The 26,026-nt window shown below is 40.0% G+C and overlaps 1 long non-coding RNA gene across 2 annotated transcripts in view; it reads right to left on the bottom strand.

Moving 5' to 3' along the window:
- LOC120366330 (uncharacterized) overlaps positions 1 to 23,457 on the bottom strand; it is a 53,953-nt gene extending 30,496 nt beyond the window's left edge. For both annotated transcript variants that reach the window (XR_005581037.2, XR_012516653.1), the window contains exons 1-2: positions 23,369 to 23,457; positions 17,932 to 18,001 (exon numbers count right to left, since the gene is read on the bottom strand). This is a non-coding gene — a long non-coding RNA (uncharacterized LOC120366330). The remainder of the gene's footprint in view (positions 1 to 17,931; positions 18,002 to 23,368) is intronic.
- Positions 23,458 to 26,026: the final 2,569 nt, after the last annotated feature.

Below are 26,026 nucleotides of genomic sequence, written 5' to 3' on the forward strand. Positions count from 1 at the left end.
GGGATGAGAGAGAATAAGGAATTACATACGATTCCCAAGATTCTAGCGTCTCCATAAGCTTCAAGAGGACAAATGCAGAATTTTTCTTTTTGTTTTCATTGTGTCTATAGTGCACATAGTAGATGCTCAATAAAAGTGTTTGTGGTTCACTTATAGAAACCACTGCATTTTGTTCTTTTTTAACTGGGAAATGATATGGTTAGATTGGGGAATCAGGTAGCTAGCTTGTCAGGAGCATGGAGGATGAACAAGGCCCAGAGAGTATGGTAGAGACTGAGAGCTGTCTATCAAAATCTAGTCTCTTTTCCTTCCTGAGCATATAGCTAGCTGACATATCAGAGCATCCCCTTAAGTTAGGTGTGGCCATGTGAGCACCTTCTAATCAACAGAATGTGAGATGGAGGTGACGGAAGTGAAACACACCACTTCCACACCAGCACCTTAAGACCGGGCTGAACCTTTTCCTGCTTTCCCTTTCCACCAGCTGAATTCTGGCCATGGTGACCCTGCCTCAGTCATGCAAATGAGATGAATGTCCTTGCAAATGGCAAAGGCCCAAGATAGAAGGAGTTTGGATCCATGAATCACGACATGGAGAAAAGCCACCTGCTGACCTAGAAACCTACTCTGGAATGAGATGAGAAATAAATTTATTGTTCTTTAAGATGTTGAATTTTGGAGGTTTATTTTTTTTCTATCAATATAACCACCCTTATTAATCTTGGGTGGGAGTCAGAGAGTGACACCAGAAACAGGACTATTTTAATAAACCAGGTAAGAGATGATGAATACTTGCTAGGCATGGTGGCTCATGCCTGTAATTCCAGCACTTTGAGAAACTGAGGTGGGTGGATCACCTGAAGTCAGGAGTTCGAGACCAGCCTGACAGCCTTTCACCCAATATGGTGAAATCTCATCTCTATTAAAAATATTAAAAGTTAGGCCGGGCACGGTGGCTGAAGCCTGTAATCCCAGCACTTTGGGAGGCCAAGGCGGGTGGATCACGAGGTCAAGAGATCGAGACCATCCTGGTCAACATGGTGAAACCCCGTCTCTACTAAAAATACAAAAAATTAGTTGGGCATGGTGGCACATGCCTGTAATCCCAGCTACTCAGGAGGCTGAGGCAGGAGAATTGCCTGAACCCAGGAGGCGGAGGTTGCGGTGAGCCGAGATCGTGCCATTGCACTCCAGCCTGGGTAACAAGAGCGAAACTCCGTCTCAAAAAAAAAAAAAAAAAATTAAAAGTTAGTCAGGGGTAGTAGCATGTGCCTATAGTCCCAGCTACTCAGGAGGCTGAGGCAGGAGAATCGCTTGAACCCAGAAGGCGGAGGTTGCAGTGAACCAAGATTGCCCCATTGCATTCCAGCCTGGGTGACAGAGTGAGACTCCATCTCAAAAAAAAAAAAAAAAGAGAGATGATGAATACCTGTGATAGGATTGGTGGGGGTGGGTAAAGAAAAGATATGAACACATTTATAAAATACACTCAACATGACTGCTTTACCTTCAAATTTCTTAAAATCTTAACACTTCTGTAGCTTACTACATGATTTTCTGCAAGGAGACTTTATTCTCACCAGTTAACTAAAACTTCTTTTTCCAAATTTATTAGAAACCTAAAACCAACAAATCCAATCTGGCCTTTTCTCAGTCTTTACAGTTTTATCCTCTCTCTAGCATATGGCACTTTTGATCACCCTACCCACCCCATGGCTTTTTATATGCTGGCTCTAATACCTTCCATCATTTCTGTTTTTGTTTTGTTTTTTTTTTCATTAGCTCATTCTTGTTCCATGCCCTTCTAAACATAGGTGTTCCCCAAGGTCCTGCCGGTAAATGCATTCTCCTTTTCTTATCTGAACACTTTCACTGTCATGGCTTCAACTAGGCAGTATGACTGACCAACACGGTGGCTCATCCTTATGGAGGAGAACAGAGGCCAATTAATTTGACATAAACATATCCAACCCAGGAAGTGGGTGGCAGGTAGAAGGGCAAATGAGCATCTTTCTCTTCCTATTTCAGATATGAGTGGGTTGTTTCCTTTGATGGAAAAAACATGCAGAACTTTCCAAAGGAGTCTACTGTGGAGAGATAAGCAGGATTGTCCAATCAATGACCTGAGAACACTTTCTGTGTTGCTTGCCTATGAACAGTTCATTCCCTGTCCCCCAAGTAGGTGGAAGGGGCTGTGCCTGACCTCAACTTCCCAAGAGACCTGATAGTTGGGCTGCTAATGTTTTCCTGAATCTGCATGAACAGGAGCTGTCTAACCTCACACTTTCAAATGCTAGAGCCTGGATGGTTTATCTCTCACCTCCTTGGTCACTCTTATATCCATTCATAAAAATGGAGAGGACTGGTAGAGCAGGATCTGACTGCTGGAGCACAACCCAGCTGCTGAAACTGCCTGCTGCAACCTGAAATCAGTTTTATGTAACAGATACAGAAACAATCTACTTGATTCTAGACTTGTTTTACTCACTGCTGTCACTCACCAATCAGAACTCGTCAGCTCCTCAACATTTTATTAGTGCCTATGAATTTTCTTTCAAAGTCATACATAGCATTTTTCCTTTTTTAAAACCTCCAACCTACCCTTTGTTCTTGAGACATACCCAAAACCGCCATGCCTGTGTTTATGCCCTGAATTGCAATTCTTGTGTCCCAAATAAAACATTTTAAAATTAGTCTATTTTATTTGACTTGGACAATCTCATGCAATTTATTGAATATCGTGCTAAAAGTTTTCTGAGCACGTTTAAGGTAGGCTAGGTTAAGTTATGATGTTTGGTATGTTAGGTATGTTAAACATACTTTCAATTTATGATGTTTTCAATTTAAAATTAGTATATTGGGATGTAACCCCATCATAAGTCAAGGAGCATCTGTAGTTTTGCAATAGTAAGATTACATTATGAAGAAAGGTTTAAATCCCTGATATGCCTGCAGTTTGTCTGAGGCCTGGTTGAGACAATTGACTGTACCTATTATACTATAGTTCACTTTCCCACCCTTCCTAGGCATTAAATGGTGTTCCCTTCAGCCTATGTTATCCAGAGGGTTGGAAGACTGGGTGGTAATCATATGTGTGATCAATGCTTGCTGAAATTTTGTTTCTTTAGAGAAACCAAAAATATACCACATTTAATAAGAGAAAGTCAATATATTAACTTAGAGGAGAGAAGAGGAGAGGAAGGAAATTGACATTTGCCAAGAGCTTACTTTGTGCCAAACTTTATGTGAGAGTCTACTTTTGTGCTAACCTACCCTGTGTTAGCCTGACAGACTCCATCTTGCTGAAAGCCAGACAGACTCCATCCTAACCTCGGCCTCACCCCTTCTGCCATTTCTCCCTTGAGTGCAAACCTGGGTCATGCTACTGTGCTGGGTCATGTTGTGCTTAGAACTATAGAGGCATATAACCATTATAACCATATCCTGCTTGGTAAGCCCACTTGCTATTGTGAATACCCCCTTGATTGATTGTATGGCAAGTACTGAATACCCCTCTTGGTAACCAGCAATCATGGAAACTGCTTGTGTGTACCCTCCTTAGTAATCAACAATCATGGGAACCTCCTGCCTCCTAGTTAAGAGCCTCCTTGTCTAACTTGCTTCTTCTGCTTCTGTAAATTCTGCTTCAGCTAGGCTCCCCCTCCCCTCTCTTAAGCAAGATATAAAAAGGAATCAAACTCCCTTCTTCGGGGCCGGGAGATTTTTGAGCGTGTGCTGACTCTCAGGTGCCAGCAATAAAGGACTCTCAGTTGGAACTCAGAGGGTGGTGCTTTCCTTCCCACTTGCTCGGGTATAACACTTTAATATCAAGGGGTTTTTGTTACATAATGCTTAATCTTTCTACTTTAATGCTCGTTTCCTTGTTTGGTATAGAGAAATGTATCTATTTATTTGTATGTTTACTAAGGGAAATTAAATTTACTCATCAATTTTATGATATTTAACAAACTACTTACAACTTTATAGATACTGCTATAACTAACAACCAGTATATGAGTGTATTTAGACTACCTTTTCTTAAGGCAGAAAGTACATATGTTCCTTTTCAAGTCAATTATGGTACATGTGAAAACAATAATGATTAGAGCAGAAATACATTTTGAAACAGAATCTCACTCTCTTGCCCAGGCTGGAGTGCAGTGGCGTGATCATAGCTCACTGCAACTTCTGTCTCCTAGCTCAAGCAATCCTCTTACCTCAGCCTCTCAAGTAGCTGGGACTACAGGCAGGTGCCACCATTCCTGGATAATTTTTGTATTTTTTTGTGTGTACAAATAGGATTTTGCCATGTTCCCCAGGCTGGTGTTAAAACTCCTGGGCTCAATTTGATCCCCCATCTTGGCCACCCAAAGTGCTGGGATTACAGGTGTGAGTCACCACATACTGCCCCCAAAATATTTTTTAAATACGTTATACAACTACAATTTTCTGTGACTGTTTACTGAACCCACACCCACCCCCAGCACAATATATTTATCTATTAGCTTTTTTCAGTTGTATATATTTATGGTGTACATCATGTAATTTTTGAGACACATGTACACAGTGAAATGAATACTACAATCAAGCAAATTAACATATTCATTATTTCACATAGTTACCTTTTATGTGTGTGGTTCTATAAACTCTTACTTGAAATCTCCTTAATTATTTCATCACAGGATTCTTGTAGAAAATTAATGAGTAGGAGGCCAGATGTGGTGGCTTATGTCTGTAATCCCAGCACATTGGGAGGCCAAGGTGGGTGGATCACCTGAGATCAGGAGTTTGAGACCAGCCTGGGCAACCTGGTGAAACCCCATCTTTACCCACTCCAAAAAAAGAAAAAAAAAAAACCTACAAAAAATAGCCAAGCGTGTTGGTGAGCACCTGTAGTCCCAGCTACTGGGGAGGCCGAAGTGGGAGGATTACTTGAGCCCAGGAGGCAGAGGTTGCACTGAGCTTAGATCACGCTACTGCACTCCAGCCTGGGTGGCAGAGTGAGGCTCTGTCTTAAAGAAAAAGAAAGAAAGGAAAGAAAAGGAAGGAAGGAAGGAAGGAAGGAAGGAAGGAAGGAAGGAAGGAAGGAAGGAAAAGAAAATAAAAAGAAAGAAAGAAAGAGAGAGAGAGAAAAAGAAATAAAGTTAATAAGTAGGAATATTCCCTTCCTATGGAATTTATGTGCCAATTAGGTGTCATCTAGGGTAGGCTAATCCCAATGTAGCCTATTTTTTTGTTAGAATTAAATATTGATCGTAATAGAATTTTAAATGTAGGTTGAAGAAAAACACTGCTAAATGTAAACCATTCATGCAATACCTCAGTGTCTTCCTCCTGAGACTGGTGACAGCTACATTAGCACATGTCTAAGACAGCAGCAGTTCATATTCTTTCTGGTTTATCTTGGGAACCATGCAATTTAATTTTTCACTTAGAAATCCCATTAATCCAACTTTGTTACCATTATTTCAAGTGGCCTGCACACTGTACAAACATGTCCACAAAATAAACAGAGTGTATCTATCCTTAAATTACATGCTTTTGCTAGTCACAAAGCAACCATACCAATACCAGATATTAAGGCACTTAAAAAATACTTTTTGATGAGTAGATATTGTTCAAATGGCATCAAAAATAGTGAAATAAGCAAATCAACATTGGAAATGACTTTCAAAGGTGAAAAAGAACTTCCATTAAAAAGTTATTTCTTCTAATCAATATTTCCCAGAGATTTAACCTCTAATTTTAAATCTCTTTCAGTTTGATTTCTTCTTTTACTGTCTTCCCTAAGGTGATTAGCATTTGTAATTGCTGGAACGTATTAAGGCCCCCAAACCTTAACCTGATGAATCCCAGATAATAAGGTCAATCACCAGCCTTATTAAATATTCACTTAAAAGTTTAAGTAGTTGTATTCCATTAACTAAAAGTTATAATTCTACAGTACAAAGGACTTTTTCTTAAACTAACATGAATAACCAGTTATGTGATGATAAATAAACTTTTTAAGTAACGAATTATTATTCACTGGCCAAGACTCTACTATTTTGAAATCATTAAATGAAAATAATAAAACCTTACAGTCATCAAGTAATTAACATGTACCAGGAACTATTCTAAGATCCTTACATGAATCAACTTATTTCATTCCTGTAAAAATTCTATATTGAAGAATTAGAAGAATTCTATATTGAAGAATTCCTGTAAAAATTCTATTGAAAAATATAATGAAGCTTTATATTACTATTGTAGTTTTAGGGACCTAGAAGTTGTGTGTGTGTGTGTGTGTGTGTGTGTGTGTGTTATATTTTCTTTAAAATTTTCCCTGGTGCTAGAAGGAAAAAAATTTCTCCCATCTTCCTTCTATTTAAAATTTCCTTTCGAAAACTTGAAACTGTAAATGCTCTCTCTTCCCCTTCTTAAAAGGTTATTGTCCTACAGGATTTAGGATCCCATGCTTATGATCTCATTTAATCTTAATTTCTTCCTAAACAGGCTGTCTCTGCATACAGTCACACTGGAGGTTAGGGCTTCAATATATGAACTTGAGGGTGACACAATTTGGTGTATAGCACATGAGAACTCCAGCTAAAAGAAATAAAAAGACTCTGCCCTTGAAATTCTTGAGCTACCTTACTAGTTCAGATAAAAATTTCTTCTGGACTTTCTTATTTAAGCCACCACTACTTGACTTTTCTATGACAAAACCTGACTCCTAACTGATAGTTTGGTTATTCGTGGGGCCTGTATTAGTCTGTTCTCACACTGCTTTAAAGAACTACCTGAGCCTGGGTAATGAATGAAGAAAAGAGGTTTAATTGACTCACAGTTCGACGAGCTTAAAAGGACATATGACTGGGAGACCTCAGGAAACTTAGAATCAGAAGCTGAAGAAGAAGCAAGCATGTCTTACCATGGCGGAGCAGGAGAAAGAGCAAAGGGGAAAGTGCCACACACTTTCAAAGAACTGGATCTTGTGAGAGCTCACTCACTATCACGAGAACAGCAAGGGGGATGGATGCCTGCACCCGTGATTCAATCACCTCCCACAAGGCCCCCTCCTGACACGTGGGGATTACAAATCTAGATGAGATTTGGATGGGGACACAGCCAAACCATATCTGTTTCTTAATGAATTGCTCATTCAGACCCGGCTGTTCTCTCCATTGCTGATCTCCAGCCTCTCCATATCAATGTTGGATTAAGTTAATATAAAACACTGGTTTGGCCAGGCATGCTGGCTCACACCTGTAATCCTAGCACTTTGGGAGCCCGAGGTGTATGGATCACCTGAAGTCAGTCTGGTCTTGAACCAGTCTGGCCAACATGGTGAAACCCCATTTCTACTAAAAATACAAAAATTAGCCAGGCATGGAGGCAGGCACCTATAATCCCAGGTTTTCGAGAGTCTGGGTCAGGAGAATTGCTTGAACCCAGGAAGCGGAGGTTGCAATGAGCCGAGATCATTCCATTGCATTCTAGGCTGAGCAACAAGAGCCAGACACTGTCTCAAAAAAACAAAAACTAACAAAAAAGAAAAAATAAACACTGTACAAGTCAGTGTTTTCTACAAAAAAAAATGAGTCCTAGCTGTCTACAAAATAATATTTGATTTTAATTCACCTATTCAATGAACTCATCTCTTACTAATTCTTTCTTTAGTCTCATAATATGATTTTCCTCTTTGCTAACCCCTTTGTCTAGAATACCTCTCAACTTCTGTTCTACATCTAAGGGCTACCTATCCTTCAAGTTCATGTTCAAACTTTAGTTTTTCAAGAAAGCCTTCGTCTGCTACTCCAGAAAATAGTGTCTTTTTTCTCTTTGAACTTGGTGACATTTCTTTCTTTTCTATTTCTTTTCTTTTTTTTTTTTTTTTTTGAGAAGGAGTCTCGCTCTGTTGCCCAGGCTGGAGTACAGTGGTGTGATTTCAGCTCACTGAGACCTCTGCCCCCTGGGTTCAAGCGATTCTCTTGCCTCAGCTTCCCTAGTAGCTGGGATTTTAGCTGTGCGATACCATACCCGGCTAATTTTCGTATTTTCAGTAGGGACGGGGTTTCTCCATATTGGCCAGGCTGGTTTCAAACTCCTGACCTCAAGTGATCCACCCGCCTCAGCCTCCCAAAGTGCTGTAATTACAGGCATGAGCCACCGCACCCCACCAATGACATTTATTTTCTATGCTTCTAATCTTCCATTTATATCACATTTACCTCCAACATTTCCTATCATCCTGGAAAAGAATGTAAATATTCTGAAACTTGGATCTGAGTCTTATATGCATAGCAGGTGCCTAATAAGTGTTTGCTGATGGTTATGATCATGAAAATTGTGCTATAGACATCTGCTATGCATGCTGACAGGGAAGTGGGGCTCAATCTGCTGTCAGTCTGCTCTTTAATGGGTCTCCACTTAACTGGAGAATAATGTCCAACCTACAGAGCATAGCATCCAAGTTTTGAGCAAAGGTCATCTGTCAGAAGAATTTTTGTCTTCCAGGAAAGTTTTGCTTTAGTGTCTCTTCAGTGTTCAATCACTGAGTGGGAGCAGCCCATGGGAAGCAAGGCCTTAGAGTGAAAACAGTGATGGATTTCACAGTGCAAGAAGCGGAGTTGGTAATTACTCTCCTTGCAGGAGGAAATCTGAGATCTCCACATATGGCATGCATAGATATACAGACATATGTATATTTAGTACATGATGAATGTGACATTTCAAGTCAGTGAAGGAAAATATGATTCAATAGATGGTGTTTAGATGATTAGCTATGGGTCTGGATATCAAAATTTTACTTATATCCCAAACTAACATTTATTTATTTATTTATTTATTTTTTTTGAGACGGAGTTTCGCTCTTGTTACCCAGGCTGGAGTGCAATGGCGCAATCTCGGCTCACCGCAACCTCCGCCTCCTGGGCTCAGGCAATTCTCCTGCCTCAGCCTCCTGAGTAGCTGGGATTACAGGCACACGCCACCATGCCCAGCTAATTTTTTGCACCTTTAGTAGAGACGGGGTTTCACCATGTTGACCAGGATGGTCTCGATCTCTCAACCTCGTGATCCACCCACCTCGGCCTCCCAAAGTGCTGGGATTACAGGCTTGAGCCACCGCGCCCGGCCTCCAAACTAACATTTAAATGTTTAAAAAAAACTGTAGAAAGAATATAAAACAATATTTTGGGGGGCATGTAGAAGGCTTTTACAAGCAAATTACTAAACCCTAAATCCTTTGGCCATTAGATTTCATAAAAATTTCAAGCTTTGATATGTTAAAAAAATATATAATGATAGATAAAAGACAAGCATTAGACTATTACACACACACACACACACACACACACACACACACACCCATCATGCATTCAGAAACTAACTCCCAAAAAAGTGGGCTTGAAGAAAAATTCAAATTCACATTTATGAAATATCCTTCTTGCCAGTAAGTAGAAAAATGTAACTAAAAATAATAAAATATCACTTTTAGTTATCCATGATGCAGGCAAAGTTTTTTCTTTTTTTGAGACAGAATCTGTCTCCAGATTCTGGAGTGCAGTGGCACAATCTCAGTTCACTGCAGCCTCCACCTCCCAGGCTCAAGTGATTCTCCTACCTTAGCCTCCCAAGTGGTTGAGACTACAGGCATGTGTGACCCAATCCAGCTAATTTGTATATTTTTTGTAGAGATAGGATTTTGCCATGTTGCCCAAGCTGGTCTTGAAGTCCTGAGTTCAAGAGATCCACCCACCTCCGCCTCCTGTAGTGTGGGAATTACAGGCATGAGCCACCACACATTTTAAAAATTGCTAACACCCAGTATTGATAAGAAATAGAGAAAAAAGCACTCAGACACACTGTTAGAAGGGTAAACTGGTGCAGGTTTCTGAGAGGGAAAGTGGACCAGAAATTGTGGGGGGAATTGGTAATTAAAATTTGAAGTGCCTATGTGCCTTTGCTCAGAAATTCCAAATCTAGAAATCTGTCCAACAAAAAATATTCACAGATGTCTGGGCACAGTGGCTCACGTCTGTAATCCCAGCACTTTGGGAGGCTGAGGTGGATGGATCACCTGAGGTCATGAGTTCGAGACTAGCCTGATCAACATAGTGAAACCCTGTCTCTATTAAAAAATATATAAAAAAATTAGCTGGGCATGGTGGCAGGCACCTGTAATCCCAGCTACGAGGGTGGCTGAGGCAGGAGAATCACTTAAACCCAGGAGGCAGAGGTTGCGGTGAGCCAAGGCATGCCATTGCACTCCAGCCTGGGCAATAAGAGTGAAACTACATCTCAAAAACAAAAAAAAATTCACAGATGTACAGAGATATATGAACAAGGATGTTTAGTATGAGTATACTGCTTATAGAGCAAAACACTAGAAACAACTTAAAATTTGTTTTTAGACAAATAGTAAAGAAATTTTAGAGGATATCGATGATTGTGGTTATATACAATGTATCTCCTATATAGTAAATGTTTATAGTTACATATAGTGTATTCCATATTATGAAATATATGGATCCATTAAAAAGCAAAGAATGCTATCGTTTCAAATGGCTAATATGGAAAGATCTCCAAGCTATATTACTAAGGTAAAAATCAACATGTGAAATAATGTTATGATTCCTCTTGTTTTAAAACTTTAAAAAACTTTTTAAAACAAAAGGCAAGTCCATATAAACAACATATTTTTTTTTGTCTTGGTTTGTTTTGTTTTGTTTTTGAGATGAAGTTTCACTCTTGTTGCCCAGGCTAGAGTGTAATGGTGCAATCTCGGCTCACTGTAACGTCTACCTCCCAGGTTCAAGCAATTCTCCTGCCTCAGCCTCCTAAGTAGCTGGGATTACAGGCACCTGCCAATATGCCCAGCTAATTTTTGTATTTTTAATAGAGTCGAGGTTTCACATGTTGGTAAGGCTGGTCTTGAACTCTTGAATTCAGGTGATCCACCTGCCTCAGCCTCCCAAAGTGCTGGGATTACAGGCATGACCACCACACCTTGCCAATAACATATAGTAATAAATGTATAAACAGAGGCCTGGAATAATAAATAAATAAGCAGAGTTCTGGAAAAAAATGACTTTAAAGTTTTTATGTTTTTCTGAACTGTAAAAATGTTTGCTAGCTATGAATGTTTATTTCCTTTACTATTTAAAATGTCAACAGTGGTATCTGGACAATGGGGTTATGAGTCTTTATTTTTCTCTGACATTGAAAAAAATTAAATATTATTTTTAAATAGCATTTTAAAAAAGGAAAATTTCACAATTAAAAAAACATTCTTATAGAGTCATATGTAAAGATCTCCATGGTTTACTGCTACATGAAAAGAGAACATTGCACAGAATTTATATTATATGATCTCTTGTATCAATTCAAACAAAGCAAAAGCACATGCATAACAAATTGCATAATATATTTGCATAAACATGTAGTTACCCATGTGTACCATACATCAAACTTTTATTAGTGATTTGTGGAGCAGGACATGAGATTAAGGGGATAGATAAAGAAGGATTTCCAATGCCTATACTCTCTACTTCTGTGTTACGGTTTTTAATAGTTTCTCATTTATTTTGCAGATTCACTAGAGTGTATCTAGAGCTTTCTCTCAGAGAACTTGGATTTTATTCACTTCTAGAAATGATCAGCTGCAGTATCCTCAGTATCACTTTCCCATCATTCCCTTTATTCTCTTCTGGAACTCACAGACAGATGATAGGTAGGTAGGTAGGTAGATTAGATAGATAGATAGATAGATAGATAATTTTAAAAGCAGCTTTATTGAGGTGTAATTAACATAATGTATACTTTATTCACTATTAAATATACTTTGAAATGTCTCAAACTACTCTCTGTGTTTCTTAACTGCTTTTTTATATTTTTGAAAGAATCTACTTTTGTGTGGATGCTTTCAATGAATTCATCAGTACTATTTCCCAAGTCTTTTTTTCTTTTTAAGAATTCAGTCTAGAGTTTATCTTTCTTTGAGATTTTATTTTATTATAGTTTTCATTTCCAGTAGTTTTGTTTCATTATTTCATTTCTCTCTCTCTCCTTTTTTTTCTTTTTCTTTTTCTTTTTTTTTTTTTTTTTTTTTTTGAGACAGGGTCTGGCTCTGTTCCAGGCTGGAGTGCAGTGGCATGAACATGGCTTACTATAACCATGACCTCCTAGGCACAAGCAATTCTCCCACCTCAGCCTCTCAAGTAGCCGGGACTACAGGCAAGCACCCAACACCCAGATAATTTCTGTATTTTTTATAGAGACGAAGTCTCACCATGTTATCCAGGCTGGTCTCAAACTCCTGGACGCAAGTGATCCTCCTGCCTCAGCCTCCCAGAATGCTGGAATTATACATGTGAGCTGCCACACATGGCCTATTCGGTTTTCTTTTATGGATTGTTTTTCATTTATTTGAGAATATTAAATATTTGTATTTGCTCTATCATCCATTTCTCAGGAGTAGATTTATGCTTTGGTTTTTGTTTGCAGGCTTATTTTGTGGGAAGTTTCTTGTTGCTGTTGCTATTTTCCATTGTTTGGTCCTAACTCTCCATGTCTGGTGATTTTGCAGTGTTCTCTCTGTGACTGGCCAGGATAGCTCATCAACAAAAGCACCCAATTCCTAGGATGTCTTTTTTAAACAGTGTTTTGCTTTGTCACCTACACTGGTGTGCAGTGGCATAATCCTAGCTCACTGCAGCCTTGAATTCCTGACTCAAGCTATCCTCCTGCCTCAGCCTACCAGAGTGTTGGGATTACAGGCATGAGCGATCACACCTGGCCCCAATCCCTAGTTTATCTGCCTTCTCCTGATACTGCCTCAAAAACAGCAGGAAATCCAGAACTGTGTTAGAGCTAGAGGTTTAATTATGGGCAATATTTAGTCTGTGCCTTCAGTGAGCTTGCAGTCTAACGGAGATTGCCAACAACCAAACTGGCAGTTACAACACATTTTAAGAGCTGACAGGTTTAGTACAGAATAGTGTGGAAGACAGTGGAGGAAATCACATAAAAATTTGTGGACTCAAAGGATATAGGATGTGGCTTAGAGTCTACCCTGAGTGCCCTTTCCGTAAGTGTATTTTTGGACCATGACCTACAAAACCTCATTCTGTAATCCCCTTCCCCACCTCTCGTCCCCATCCTAACCCCTACCAGCATTTTCCTCTGTTGTACTCTCTGCAGTGCATTGTAATGCTGTCCCTACTATGCTTTCAAATGTAGGAGCAAAGGGAAGGTAGTCCTCTTGCTTGGTGGGAGCTTGCACATTTTAGACAGTAATGCAGATTTCTTGAATAATAAAATGAAAGGAAATATATATGGAATTACAGCTTTATGCCATTCCTTCAGCATAGAAACTGCTCCCAGCCATTCCACAAGCCCAAGGCTACTCTGCAATCTTAACCAGAACGCTGATCACTTCCTGGCGCTTTCTTTAACCACATGTGGGGATGGAAGTGCTTTTAAACTGGATTATGGTGATGGTTGCACAATAGCATACATTAACTAAAAATTGTTGAATTATACATTTAAAATGAATGAACTGCATGGTACCTAAACTACATCTCAATAAAGCTGTTAGAAGTTAAAAAGAAAAGAGGATTATAAATGGCTCTGGTGGGTCAAACTAGAGTGTCTGCCATAGAAACTCTTAGTTCTTTCTTTTATAACTGGAATAACATTGTACGTATTTTATGCAAATTGCTATTTTCACTTAATATGTACTAGAAGAGATATTTCTATATAACATACATATTTCATCAATTTTTAACATACAGTTTTTCACATCTTCATGTGAAAACCTCTGATGTGATTTGGATCTGTGTGCCCACCCAAATCTCAAATCTCACGTTCAATTGTAATCTTCAGTGTTGGATGTGGGGCCTGGTGGGAGGTGATTGGATCGTGGGTGCAATTTCTCATGAATGGTTTAGCACCATCTCCTCAGTGCTATTCTGGTGATAGTGAGTGAGTGAGTTACCGTGAGATTTGTTTTTTTAACAGTGTGTAGCAGCTCCACCCTCTTCCTCTTCCTCCTGCTCCAGCCATGTAAAATGCTGGCTCCCTCTTCACCTTGCACCATGATTGTAAGTTTCCTGAGGCAGATGCTGCCATCCTTCCTGTATAGCCTGTGGAACCATGAGCTAACTAAACCTCTTTTCTTTGTAAATTACCCAGTTTCAGATATTTTGGTATTTCTTTATAGCAATGTGAGAACGAATTAATACAATCTCTTTTCACAGACTTTACATGTGCATCAAAACCTGAGAATGGATGTCAGTTTGCTAGAAAATTCAATGAAAACTAAAACAGAAGAACACTTGTTAAAGAAATGCTGTATCACCAATGCTTTGGATGGCACATGGGACAACTTCATAGGGAAAAAGCACATCATTGATGACTCTGACTCAAAAGGGATTCAGAACAATTGGACTTAATGTAATGTGAAGTTGTTTTGTTTTGTTATGTTTTGTTTTGTTTTGAGACAGGGTCTCACCGTGTTGCCTGGGTTGGAGTACAGTGTTGAGATCTTGGCTCACTGCAACCTCTGTCTCATGGATTCAGGTGATCCTCCCGCCTCAGCCTCCTGAGGAGCTGGGACCACAGGTGTGTGCTCATGTCCAGCTAATTTTTGGTATATTTTGTAGAGACAGGGTTTCATCATGTTGCCCAGGTTGGTCTCAAACTCCTGAGTTCAGGCGATCCACCTGCCTCAGCCTTCCAAAGTGCTGGGATTACAGACATAAGCCACCATGCCCAGCCAACGAAGTTGTTTTAAGAGTATTTTAATTCATTTATTTCCTTTATATTTTCCATTTTATGAGTGCAAAAAAGTGATATATGACTTATAAATCTAAGTCAAATAAGTCTAAAAGATCTCTTTCATTAAATATAAATATATAGTTTACATAATATTGCGTCATAGTTCAATTGGCAGCATTATTTTTTTTTCTTTTTCTTTTTCTTTTTTTTTTTTTTTGAGACAGAGTTTCACTCTTGTTACCCAGGCTGGAGTGCAATGGCGCGATCTCGGCTCACTGCAACCTCCACCTCCTGGGTTCAGGCAATTCTCCTGCCTCAGCCTCCTGAGTAGCTGGGATTACAGGCACGCGCCACCATGCCCAGCTAATTTTTTTTTGTATTTTTAGTAGAGACGGGGTTTCACCATGTTGACCAGGATGGTCTCGATCTCTTGACCTCGTGATCCACCCGCCTTGGCCTCCCAAAGTGCTAGGATTACAGGCTTGAGCCACCGCGCCCGGCATGTTTTTCTTATTGGTATACTAAATAATGGTGGGTCTTACAATTGATGTCACATTAGAATCAATGAAATACAGTATTATACAGTATGATTTTTTTTTTTAACTTTTTAAAAAAAAATAGAGGTGGAGCCTTACCATATTGCCCAGGCTGGTCTGGAACTCCTGGGCTCAAGCAGTCCTCCCACCTGGGTCTCCCAAAGTGCTAGGATTACACGAGTGAGTCACCATGCCTGGCCTACTTTATGACTTTTAAACATTTATCAAAATTAGTGTTCTAGTGAACTCTCTCACACATGCCTCTTTGCGTACATGTATATCTCTAGAATATATATGTAGGTGTGGAATTTCTAAACTAAAAGGATTGCACATTTAAAAATCTAACTACTGTCTTCCAAAAAGATTATACCAATATAAATGTGCACTAATAATGTACCAGGGTATACATTAAGTCACGCAAAGAAGTTTTTTTTTCTTTTTCTTTTCTTTTTTTTTTTTTTTTTTGAGACGGAGTCTCACTCTGTTGCCAGGCTGGAGTGCAGTGGTGCAATCTCAGCTCACTCCAACCTCCACCTCCTGAGTTCAAGCGATTCTCCTGCCTCAGCCTCCTGAGTAGCTGGGACTATAGACATGTGCCATCACGCCCAGCTTATTTTTGTATTTTTAGTAGCAACGGGGTTTCACCATGTTGGCCAGGCTGGTCTCGATTTCTTGACCTCATGATCCACCCACCTTGGCCTCCCAAAATGCTGGGATTACAGGTGTGAGCCACTATGCCCAGCCAACAGTGTTTTTTATTAATAAATTTTTCCTAATCTGATCCTGCAAAATTGGTATCTCATTTGTTTTGTTTCTCATTTATTTTTGCCTATTACTCAGGCAGAAGACAATTCTTACACAGTTAATCTGTCATCATTTTGCATTTGCATAAGATATTCATTGATTACAAACAATTTTCATTTTTGTTTTTAATATTCATATGATTTCTTAATGTTAAGCTCTATCTGGAATTTATTTTTGCCTTAATATATGGTAAGGATTTGATTTATTTTCTCCATGACTAGATAGTTGTTTCAGTATCATTTATGGACTTGTACATCCTTGCCCATAAGCTTAGAAATACCTATTTATATTTTAACTCTCTTCTATTTCTTTGCAAAAAATTTCTATTTATCTGGAGTAACCTACATTTAAAATTGCTTATTTTATACAATTTTTTTTTTTTGAGACAGAGTCTTGCCCAGGCTGTAGTGCAGTGGCACAATCTTGGCTCGCTGCAACCTCTGCCTCCCAGGTTCAAGCAATTCTCCTGCTTCAGCTTCTAGAGTAGCTAGGATTACAGGCACCTGCCACCACACCTTGCCTGGCTAATTTTTTTTTGTGTGTATATATGCTTTGTATGCATATATAAATATATATATATATTTATATATATAATCAATATATATGTATTTGAGATGCAGTTTTGCTCTGTTGCCAGGCTGGAGTGCAGTGGCACTATCTCAACTCACTCCAACCTCCACTTGCTGGGTTCAAGTGATTGTCCTGCCTCAGCCTCCCTAGTAGCTGGGACTACAGTTGCATGCCACCATGCCCAGCTAATTTTTTTGTATTTTTAGTAGAGACAGGGTTTCACCATGTTGGCCAGGCTGGTTGAAATCTCTTGGTCTCGTGATCTGCCTGCCTTGGCCTCCCAAAGTGCTGGGACTGTAGTCATGAGCCATCGGGCCCGGCCAATTTTTGTATTTTTTTAGCAGAGATGGGGTTTCACCATGTTGGCCAGGCTGGTCTCAAACTCCTGACCTTAAGTGATCCACCCACCTCAGCTTCCCAAAGTCCAGGAATTACAGGCATGAGCCACTGCGCCTGGCCTCTTTACACAATAGTTTAATATCTGATAGAGCAAACCCCATCAATGTGTTCTTTGCAAAAGTCTTTTTTGGGGAATTGTGGGGGTCATGCTCCGTTACCCAGGCTGGAGTGCCGTGGTGTGAACACAGCTCACTGCAACCTCCATTTTCCCGGCTTAAGCAATCCTCCCATCTCAGCCTCCCAAGTAGCTGGGACTACAGGCATGTGCCACCATGCCTGCCTAATTTTTGTATTTTTGATAGAGACGGGGTTTTGCCATGTTGCCTAGGCTGGTCTCAAACACCTGCCTTCAAATGATCTGCTCACCTCGGCCTCCCAAAGTGCTGGAATTACAGACATGAGCCCCTGTGCTGGGCCAAATAACTGTGTCTTATAACGCAATTCACTACAGTCAATAAATTGGACTTCATAAAAGTTAAAAATTTTTGTTTATCAAATGACACTTAAAGAAGTGAAACAGCAAGCTATAGACTGGGAAAGATGAAGGACAGGTAAACAGGATATCTAAAGAACTCTTACAAATCAATAATAAAGAGATAACTCAAGTTTTTAAATGGGTAAAGATTTGAACAGATATTTCACATGCAAAAAAAATATCTGCTAAATGTATCTTTAATTTGCTCAACAAATTAAAATCATAGTGAGAGACTAACACATATTCACCAGAATTGCTAAAATTTAAAAGACTGGCAACTCTAAGCATTGGTGAGGATGTGGCATAATGGGAAAGAATATGAAATAAAACAACCACTTTGGAAAACTGTTTGGTAGTTTCTTAGAAAGTGAAACATGCACTTACCTCTTGGTGGAGGAATTCTACTCCTAGGCATATCCAGGGTTGTTCAATCTTTTGGCTTTCCTGGGCCACACTGGAAGAAGAAGAAGAATTATATTGAGCCACACATAAAATACACTAAAAAAAAAAATTGCAAAAAGACTCTCATGTTTTAAGAAAGTTTACTGTATGTCCAAAAATGATTTGTGCAGGAATATTTATAGTAGCTTTATTTATAATAACCCACACTGGAAATAACCCAATTGTCTATTGACAGAACAAATAAATAAATTGAGGTATATTCACAGAGTAAAATACTATCTGGCAATATAAAGAAATGAACAGCTTATACACACAGTGAAAGAGTATACACTGTATTATTCCTTATATGAAGGTCAAGAACAGATAAAACGAAGCTATGGTGATAGAAATCAGAATAGTGGGGTGTCTCATGGGGTCTGGGAGGAAGATGACAGGAATGAGACATAAGGGAATTTCCCGAAGTTAAGGAAATTTCTTTACCTTGATCTGGGTAATGGTTGCACAGTGTATATATTTGTCAAAATTCATCAGGCTTTACACTTAAATGTATTCATTTTTAATACATAAATTATACCTCACAAAAGTATTGTTAGGAAAAAAGGTGGAGAAAGGTGATGGTAGGCATTTGTGTGATTTCTGAAAGGGAGTACAAGGCATGGTAATTGGCTCTAAAAGTTGATGGCATTCATGTGGAATCCTAATTAGGGAAAAGGAGTAAGGCTGGAGGGAGCAGGGGAAAGCAAAAAGAAAAGCAGATAAGTTGTGAGTCTGCCTGTCTTCATGGTCCAGGACACACAGCCCTCCTGCCCAAATAACTCACAGTCTTCCTGTACCTAGCTATCACCAGACACTCAGCTGATAGAAAAATGCAAGTCAGTTCACTGCAATCTAGGCATTGTTAGTACCGCACATAGCCCTCTCCAGCAAAAGCACCATCCTATAAAACCCCAGGAAAGCCTGTGTCTCTTTGCAGTCAGCTCCTGTTTTGCAGATCTGCTCATTGCTTTCTTGCAATGAATTTTACTACTTTCTCTCATACTGCCTTGGTAAATTCTTTTTTTTTTTTTGAAATGGAGTCTCACTCACTCTGTCGCCCAGGCTAGAGTGCAGTGGCATGATCTCGGCTCAATACAACCACTGTTTCCCTGGTTCAAGTGAACCTCCCTCCTCAGCCTCCCAAGTAACTGGAATTACAAGCATGTGCTGCCACACCCAGCTAATTTTTGTCATTTTAGTAGAGATGGGGTTTCACCATGTGGGTCAGGCTGGTTTCAAACTCCTGAGCTCAAGTGATCTGCCAGCCTCAGCCTCCCAAAGTGCTGGGAATACAGGAGTAAGCCACGATGCCCAGTCTGCCTTGGTAAATTCTTTTTACCAACTGCATCACCAACCTCAGATAGTTGCTACCTGCAACAAGTCATTCTTAAATATAAATTTATTCTGAATCTATTTTCTTTCACTGTTATGTATTATTAATATTCATTTCACTTGATAACATCTATTTCCAGAATTGAAATAGAACTGAGACAAGGAGAGAGAAGGGAAAAAATATATAATGTAGTATTACAGAATTAGAAATAGGGTTAATTACTCAAAAAAAAAAGTCTGTAATAGAATTAACTAAGTTGAGAGTAGTGACAAATATAGGAAAAGAAGTATTTCTCTGGAGGAAAGGAAGCAGATCTTGGAGGAAGTCTTTAGAGAGAAAAAAAAAGAGCTGAGAGCACTAATTAGTTGTATATGACCTCAGGGAAGTCACTTCACCTCTCTGGGGATGATTCTATTTTACAGATTGTTTTTTTGGCATGTTAAATGAAAGAACTGAATTAAATGAGCTCACAGCATCATTCTATTAAAGTACAATATAATAATTAATATTCCCAAGCATTCAGAAAAGGTTAATTTTTGTTCTCTGTATTTTGTTTAATAAAGCAGAGAAATTTGGAAAATATTTATTTGTCACGATACATTGTTATTGATATTTTGAGTGTCCATCTTGTACAAGTAGTGTCCTAGGCAATATACTTTATTTGTCTTGTTTAATTTATACTTTAAATAATGAATTTTATAATTTGAATAATTGGATCAATTAAAAATGTTTTAAAATAACATGTATGTATGTATATATATTATATATACCCTTATTACTGTAATAATGTAATATTATTGCAGAAAACCAGAAAAACAGAGAAAATCATACACAAAGAAGTAATCCTGTCACTCTGAAAGCAATTAACATTTTGAAATGTATCTGTTGACTATAGACACATATTAGTGATGATTTTTAAAAATAAACTTGAGACCAAATTCAATGTATTTATATCCTGTTTCTATTTTCAAAAACAATCTTTTTCAGTAACCATATAGTATTCCATTTTATAAATATAAAAGACTAGATAATCCTTTTTTGTTGGCCATAAATAAAAGTTTTGACACCAATGATGTAAACTTTAGTTACACCCAAAATTCCCCAGGGCAATGTCGCAGTCCGGGTCCCCAGAGGAAACAGATGGTATATAACAAGAGGGTAATTTGAGAAGTGTTAAATACAAGAACTATTTACAAAGGTGTGAGCAGGGATTAGGGGAACCAGAAGTAATAATGTAGTGTGTGACCGCACTGTTGATGGCACCCCTTAGCCTGGAGGAGAAAGAGGAGGGAGCAGTGCCTAGAACTCAGAGACAAAGAAACCTCCATGGAAACAGCTGCCCGACAGAGGCTGTAGTGGTCACTTGGTTGATGGAGTAGCCAGTCTGTAGCGACCCAGCTTGGGGGTGCAGGGGATAAACACCTTGACACCCTCATTTGCTTTGAGGGCCAGGGAGGCCGGGGAGGCCAGGGAGACGTTGGTATAGTCCACACCAATCAGCCTCCTTGGCCACAAAGCATGGCAGAGAAAAGTGAAGAGTGCACCAGGAGGAGCGAGTGGAATTCTGAACACGCACTTTTGCTTTAATCACGCTTACTTAGGCAGAATTCATCTTTGTAATGACTTGACTCAGAAGTGATGTTAAATCTGAGACCTAGAGGATATGCAAGTGCTAAGAATTTGAAGAACAAGGAAAATAATAAATGAAGCAGGGGGAATAGCATGTGCAAAGTCCCTGAAGTAGAAGGGTGTTTTTAAAGAACTGAAAGAAGGCCAGTGGGTAAGACAGAAAAAGGGGGGAGAAGAAAGTAAAATAGAGTGGAGCTTTTGACAGGGCAACATTGTAGGTCCCACTGAGGATTTTGGTCTTCATCCTCGAAACAAAAGTAAATCATTGACAGGTGTTAGGATCAAATGACAGATTAGATTTCCATATTAAGAATATTATTATTCTGCTCTGAGGATAATGGATTGGCAGACAAGCAAAAATGAAATTGAGGTAGGTATAGCATTAATCCAGGTAAAAGTTTGGATTAAGGTGCTGGTGGAGATGGTGTGACACTTTGAGAAATGAGGGGGACATAAAATTGACAAGACTTGATAATATGTTGGATATGGGAATGTAGGGGTGGGAATAGTGTCAAGGAACCTACCAGATTACTATGCTTGCTTATAAAACTGGATGGACGGAGCCAGGCATGGTGACTCATACCTGTAATCCCTATACTTTGTGAGGCCGAGGCAGGTGGATCACCTCAGGTTAGGAGTTTGAGACCAGTCTGGCCAACATGGTGAAACCCCATTTCTACCAAAAATACAAAAATCAGCTAGGTGTGGTGGCATGTGCCTATAATCCCAGCTACTTGGGAGACTGAGGCAGGAGAAGTGCTTCAACCGGGGAGGTAGGGTTGCTGAGATCATGCCACTGCACTCCAGCCTGGGCAACAGAGCAAGACTCCATCTCAAAAAAAAAAAAAAAAGGATGGATGGATGAAAAGCTGTTTGAAACTGGGAAATTATAAAATAGTGTGTATAGATAGATAGTTTGGCTATTTCTTTTTTTTTTTTTTTTTTTTTTTTTGAGACGGAGTTTCGCTCTTGTTACCCAGGCTGGAGTGCAATGGCGCCATCTCGGCTCACCGCAACCTCCGCCTCCTGGGTTCAGGCGATTCTCCTACATCAGCCTCCTGAGTAGCTGGGATTACAGGCACGCGCCACCATGCCCAGCTAATTTTTAGTATTTTTAGTAGAGACGGGGTTTCACCATGTTGACCAGGATGGTCTCGATCTCTCGACCTCGTGATCCACCCGCCTCGGCCTCCCAAAGTGCTGGGATTATAGGCTTGAGCCACCGCGCCCGGCCAGTTTGGCTATTTCTTAATGAGTTAAAGACCATATATTCTAGAATAAAGTGGTTGTGAAGCTGAACAATGGCAGCAGAAACCATTTCCACAATTTAACATTTGTTAAACAATCAGAGGAGGGGTAGGTGTCGGGAGGAAGAACTGGGAGTGACATGAAGCAGACATTGAGGAAAAGAGGAATTCATACAATAATGGCCCAGGTTGCTGCAGATGCAAGAAACTATTTAACTTTTGAGAAAACAGAATAGATACAAAAAATAGTTTGGCACAAAAATTTACAAATAAGCAAGCAAAACAAAATTATTACTTTTCTTCCTTTCTTTTCCTCCCTCCCTCCCCCTTCTCTTTTCTCTATCCCTGGGGACCCGTGTGAGGATAATTGGACTGCCTTCGACAGTCCCCATCTCTATCTATTCGCTCCTTTGCTGAGTACTCTTTCCTCTCCTTATCTTATGGTAAAGCGTTCCAACCCTCCTGGAGTGTGAGCTCCTAGAAAGCGGGACTTAGCCCATCTTTGTATGCTACATGTCACGTAGCCCACTGTACAGAGGAGCTGCTCATTTATGCATCTTATATTGAAGTAAATCTGAATCTCACCTGGGCCAAACTCTATGTTAGGATCTGGGTATTCAACTGTGAGAGAACTCAACTGTGAGCAAGACCTTGTCTCCACCTTTCTAGATCATACAGTCTTAAGAGGACATTGACTAAAAAAGGCCATTACGAGACCCTGAAATGAATGCGGATGGGGTAAGTACGGGTCCTCTGGTAACAGAGGAGCATGGAGTGGTAACTCTAGAGACAATCTAATGCCATTCCTGCTAGGTGCAGACATCTCGTATATGAATTCTGAAGGTGGGGGCGGGAGGATAGGGAAGTGGGGATTGTGAGCAAGCGGGGAGGTTCAAGGAACATCTTTCACATCCCCTAGTCCCCCTTTCCTGCCTGAACTGCTGTATCTATCAAGTGCGAGTACGCAGGGAGCACACTCTGTGCTAGATGGGTGCCCGCACACAGCAGTCATTGACAGTGTATGCATATACTTCTGGAGTGAATGGGTGGATGGATGAAACAATAGTGCGCTCGAAACTTCCTGCGACTCCCTCCATTTGAGAAGTACGGTCCACGCCATTCATCCGTAACCCAAAGCCCGCGAAGCCCGCAGTTTACGCAAAGCCCCGCCCACCTTCGCGAGCCTCCCGGCCCCACGCGCTCCCTCCGCGCTCGCGCCGCCGCTCTGGGAGACCCGCGCAACGGTGGTCAAGTTCCGGGTCACGATGCGCTTGCGTGGGAGGAGCCGGTGGCGAAGAAGGGGAGGAGCCCGCGGAGCTTAGACTGCGGTGACAAGAAAAACACGGAAGGGATCGGAGCAGGAGTCCGCTAGGGCTCGGAGGGGTTAGTGCTCGTGGGGCCGATTAGTGGGTGTCCGGCGGCTACTCAAAGAGAATCCATAAAAGACTGACCTGAGTTTACACACGATGCGTCTTTTACTGCTCACATTAGGTCTATTGATTTTGTTTTTTTTTAGTTAACGTTAGTGGTCAAGAACTGGTGCTTTGCAGTTGGACAGACCCAGATTCCAGTGTCTGGTGTGACTATGGGTGGCCTTGGGCAAGTTACCTGTCCAAGTTTCAGTCTCTACCTGTTTAAAATGGAGTTGATGATAGTCGTGTGCATCACAGAGATTTTGTGAAGATTAAATGACGTAGTAGGTATCAGGGCTTAGTGCAGTGCCTGGTACGCAGAAAAAGCCCAGTAAATGACAAGTGCTATTATAATCATTATCATGAGGTTGGAGGATCGCTTGAGCCTGAGAGGTTGAGGCTGCAGTGAGCTGTGATCGCGCCACTGCCCTCCAGCCTGGGCAACACAGCAAAGCCCTGTCTCAAGAAGTAAAAAAGAAAAAAAAAAAAAAAAAAAAAAGCCCCGGGGGGGTGGGGGGAAACAAACCAATTGTCCCTATATAAATGATAAACAAAATGAATGGATAAACAATGTGAATGTGGTATATACGGAATCTTATCCAGCATTTAAAAAGAGTGAAATTCTGATACAAGTTACAACATGGATAAACCTTGAAGACACTATGCTAAGTGAAATAAATCATACACAGAAGAACACATGTGGCATGATTCCAGTTACATGAAGTACCTGGAATAGTCAAATATTATACACAAAGACTGAACATAGAATAATGGTTACCCGAGGCTGAAGGTAGGGCAGGAATGAAGAGTTAGTGTTTAACGGGTGCAAAGTTTAGGATAATGAAAGCACCTGGATGGTGAAAATGGTTGAACAGCAGTGTAAATGCACTTAATGCTACTGAACTGTACACTTAAAACTGGTTAAAATGGTAAATGTTATGTTATATATGTTTTACCACATAAAGAAAAGGAAAAGAAAGATGCCCAGGAGCAGGCAGGGCACAGAGGGCATGCATAGCAGCTCAGCTCAACAATGGCCTCAGCATCTGACTTTTGTCCTTGTGGTCATAAGATGATTGCTGCTTCTCAAGTAATTGTGTGCATGTACTGGATAAGAAAAGCCAAAGTCATCTTCTCGTGAAGTTTTATATTTTCATTCAAGAAAAGGAGCCTAAGGGAATGTCTGCCTACTGCTCATTGACAAGAGCTTTATCACATGACCTCTTAACAGGAAGTCTGGAAAAGTCACCTTTCAAGTATCTAAAGTATAGAATTTTCAAGTATAGAAAATTTGAGGCCAGGTGGGGTGGCTCACACCTGTAATCCCAGCACTTTGGGAGGCTAAGGTGGGCGAGTCACCTGAGGGCAGGAGTTCAAGACCAGCTTGGCCAATATGGTGAAACCTCATCTCATTAAAAATACAAAAAAATTAGCCGGGCCTGGTGGCATGCTTCTGTGGTCCAGTTGCTCATGGAGCTAAGCCAAGAGAATCGCTTGAACCTGGGAGGTAGAGGTTGCAGTGAGCCGAGATTGTACCACTGCACTCCAGCCTGGGTGACAGAGCGAGACATCGTCTCAAAAAAGAAAAAAGAAAGAAAGAAAATTTGAGTAGCCAAATTTTCAGTGGATGTCCCACAAACATAGAGGTTTGTTTTGCTTTTTCTCCATAAATGTGCTCATACAGCATATTATTTTTTGCAATGTGCTATTTTTTCTTAGCAATGTGAATTAGAATTCCTCAGTTCCTTTAGCTACTGCAAAATCCTCTTGTTTCATTATTCTAAAGCACACTTTTAAATTCACATTTTATGATCTCTGAGATTGGTATGCATCTTACAGTTGCTGTCAGCTAGCTAGGCAGCAATAGTGATATAGTTGTCATTGCCTGCTGGGTATGCATCAAAACTTGCAGAGTGGAGGTTAGCAGCCTGGCATATTGATGATTCTGAGTCTAAACATTATACAGAAGGGTCAGACTCTGAGAAGAGGATTTAGTTATGTGGTAATTTATTTCATGAATCATTTTAATTTATGCATAAGGATAATATGGAACTAAATATGTCTTAAGCCTTAATTAGCTTTTTCAACAAGTATAAACTAAAAACTATAAATGGCAAAAAGCTTTGTGTCACAGCTTAATTAGGAGCATTTTTCTTTCTTAATGATGTATAAAATAATGAAGGCTATAGTGGGTCACATCCTCGAATCAATGAAATATGGTGTTCTAAATATGACTATTGCATAGCTTATTTAATCATTTCCCTTTTGATAGTTGTTAGGTTTTAGTTTATTTTTATGATGCTTTAGGAAACGCTTGTGCCTGCCCTTTCTTCCATATGTGAAAGTAGTAGTTCTCTAGATACCTAGGGTTACACATTTTAACATTCTGATAGCAACTGCCCTTCGGAAAGATCCTATCA

The sequence above is a fragment of the Saimiri boliviensis genome, chromosome 2, assembly GCF_048565385.1.
Source record: "Saimiri boliviensis isolate mSaiBol1 chromosome 2, mSaiBol1.pri, whole genome shotgun sequence".
Taxonomy (NCBI): Eukaryota; Metazoa; Chordata; class Mammalia; order Primates; family Cebidae; genus Saimiri; species Saimiri boliviensis.